We start from the raw sequence: 3,526 nt of genomic DNA, 5'->3' as shown, positions 1-3,526 counted from the left end.
AGACTTTCCTATATTCCGACAACCCGGGAGGGCGCGAGGTCACAGAGCGGCCGTCGCCGCCGACTTAATAGAGCACCGGGGTGCCAACCGTAGTTCAGTATACTTAGTATCCTTCCCTTATCATACCTCAACCATCGCCACATCGACAGGGAAGGGTACGTTTCACAAACATTTCTCTTGAGAAACGGGGAGGCTGTACACTATCTGCTTCCTCCTCCTCTCACACTGTGAGAGGAGGAGGAAGGAGATAGTGTACAGCCTCCCCGTTTCTCAAGAGAAATGTTTGTGAAACGTACCCTTCCCTGTCGATGTGGCGATGGTTGAGGTATGATAAGGGAAGGATACTAAGTATACTGAACTACGGTTGGCACCCCGGTGCTCTATTAAGTCGGCGGCGACGGCCGCTCTGTGACCTCGCGCCCTCCCGGGTTGTCGGAATATAGCAAAGTCTAAGAGTCGTTCTCTACTTTGCTCGCCCCTCGGCGTGCGGCCGAGGCTCCGGCGCTGGCGGCCCCTGCCGCCACAGAAGCGGCAGGGCCTAATGGGTGTGACGAAGGAGGGCGGTGTCGGTCGAAACTAATGACCACTACGTGGTCTCGGCGTTAGCCGGGATCTACAAGGGTGAGCGCGGTCTGGTAGCCCGAGTAAACTTCATCTTTCTCTAACTCTCTTTGTTTGTCTCGGGACCTGATTGACATTCCCCGAGGGGGCAATTTGGTAATATGAATTTTTTATTCAAATGCTAGGGGTACCGATGCTGTATCACGGGGCAGGCGTCAAGGACTTACACTTGGGCGGGGCTCGATAGGGCCGCGCCGTGATAGGGCATACGGGAAAGGGTGGCAGAGGCCAAACTGGACCAAACAGCGAAACTGATGCATTGTAGTGGACGTATCTTGGCGGTCCCGTAAGATGAATATGTCCGGTTGGCAATGCGGTGAGCGAGGTACTCAAGGACTGCCATCGTGCGAGAGCTGGTCGCGCCGAGAGTATCAAATGCGAGCGGAACAAAGTGGCAGTCGAGTAGAGGGAGTGGGGAGTCAGGCTGGAGGTGAAATGCGTCACGCACTGTACGGGAATGGACGCGAAGCTTGTCCAAATCAGCAGCTTCCGCTGCACCCGCGAGGCCTTTCGCAGCGAGAGACATTGTAGAGCGACAGTAGGGGGAACGAACAGTTACGTCGTACGCAGTGGGGCGGTCCGGGAGAGCGCCCGAAGGAGGCGGGGCGGGCTGGACGAGAATATCGGTGGGGCGGTTCGCGGTATTCGGCAAGAGAGAAGGGACCTCAAGGTCGCGGCAGAGACCGGCGGCGCGTAACGCGTGACGGGCGAGTAGGTTGCGTACAGTGTTATGACGGTGAACGACGCCGAAGCCATGACGGCATATTGCAGTACGATCACCGCGAGCGTCCATTGGCTTACAGCAATGCGAACATATGAGAGGCCGAATAGAGTCACAGTAGACGGGTGTATCCAGATGCCGGCGTAGCATACAGGACCACACCGCAGAAGGGACTCGAGAAGTGAGTGAGGGGTGGCTGCATAGAAACGACGCGGCGCCCGGAGCACGGAGGGAATTGTACCGGGCACGTCGGCGGACAGAGGCGGCACTGTGGTTGTGAGGGAGCGGGTATTTGGTAATGGGGGGGGGGGTAATTTTATCAATGCATCAGGGGTGCGCTTACAGATACACTAGCAGATAGGAAGCTGAGTTACACTTCGATCGGATATGAGATGTCCGCGACGTGTGTCAGTAGACGAGAAAGGATCGCAGCAGCGACAGTGGACCAGATGGCGAAGCTCAGGCGTTGGTGGATGCGGGCTTGAGCGGAGGCAATGGTGCAAGAGCTCCGAAGTGCTATTAGCTTCGCGTGTTCATGGATGACATGCAGTGTAGACTGTGAGGGGGCGCCTAGAGTGTCAAACGATAGTGGCTGAAAGTGCCAGTCTAGGGGTGGCGGAGGAAGGTGATCGTCAATGAGCAGGGTGGATCGAATAGTCCGCTCGAGGGCCTGACGCTTGCGAACGTCAGCTGCTTCTGCAGCTCCTGCAGATTAGCGGGCAGCGGGATACATCATGCCCCTGCGGAATGGACTGCAGATTGTGACGTCGTAGGCCGTAGGTTTGTCACAAGGGAGCCCTGGAGCAGGGGGGGACGGTTGAACGAGGATATCGGGCGGTCGTGCAGCAGAGTTTGGTAACAGGAAAGGGACCTCGAGGGAATATGCAAGTCCAGCCCCACGGAACACGTGTCGTGCGAAGACATTTCGGACGGTATTGTGTCTGTGGACAAGTCCGAAGCCATGGCGACAGATGGTCGCGTGATCCCCTCGAGGGTCGAGTGGCTTGGAACAATGTGCGCAGCGCAACGGTGAGATAGAATCGAATGTGATATGAGCGTCCAGATGACGACGTAGCATGGTTGACCAGGTGGCGTTATGAATGCGGGAGGTGGCAGCTGGGTGGGCAGTGAGGAAAGATGTCGCGCCAGGAGCGAGGAGGGAGCGAAACCGTACCCTCCGACGAATTGAAGCTGCACTGTGCTGACGAGGGTCGGGAGAGGATTGCCAAAGGGGTTTCTCCCAGAACCGGGTGGCCGCTGCGCTATGCTGCGCCTGAAGTAAAAACGTATGTATGCGTTCAGGACGCGCTAGAAGTGCGGTAGGTTCGAGGCAGCCAAGATCCGAGGATGTAAGGGAGAAGTGAGGTGGTTGTACGGAAGGAGGTAAATTGCCGAGAACCACCCTCAATGATGTTCGTGCAAAGCGCTGGTATTGCCTGAGGTTGGGAAACTGGGGCCCCTTTAGTCGTACCGGGGCGGAGTCGATGAGACTTGCAGCGTAAGAGGCGTGTGAAGTATTGGCCAATGATGTGAGGCCATGTCCCCCATGAACGAACGGCAATCGGACTTGAGCGGCCAGGCTCGGTGAAAGAGTAACACTATTGAAGCGCTCGTATGCCTTCAGCTGATCTCTATCAAATTGCTGTGCGAACGAAAAGGCGAAGGTCGGGGGTACCAGCCGGAACAGATGCTGCATGCGACAGGCGGAAGCGGAGACCCTGTGTAAGTGAAAGCGTACGCGGGCCTCTGGGATGTGGTCCAGGTGGGCGAGGGCGGAATTGCAGTTTTGCAGTTTGCGGTTGATGTACTGCGTCATGAACGAGTCAGACCCAATAGGGGCCCCGAGGAGTTCCAACCCGCCGTCTTCGATGACGTGCAAAGGGGCAACAGTGGTGAGGGGAAGCAGGAGGTCTGGGGAGAGGCTGGGCCAAAAGACACGTGTCTTAGCTGGGTTGAGGAAAAACTGGTGGGTTGGTCCTTCTGTGTTGAGGATTTTAAGAGCTTTGGCAACTTCATCGATACGGCCGATGATGGTACCGTCATCTGCATACCACCGGTTCATGAGAACGTCACATTCGTGCGAGATGCCGCGGGCGAGAGGCTGAAGAGCGAGAGAGAAGAGGAGCATGCTCGCAGGGTCTCCCTGTTGCGACCCTTCTCGACTGATTAGCATGGTGGGCGGGG

Source organism: Chondrus crispus, genomic scaffold (genome assembly GCF_000350225.1).
Source record: "Chondrus crispus Stackhouse genomic scaffold, scaffold_187, whole genome shotgun sequence".
Classification (NCBI taxonomy): Eukaryota; Rhodophyta; class Florideophyceae; order Gigartinales; family Gigartinaceae; genus Chondrus; species Chondrus crispus.
The sequence above is the reverse complement of the archived record's forward strand: the minus strand, read 5'-3'. Positions refer to the sequence as shown.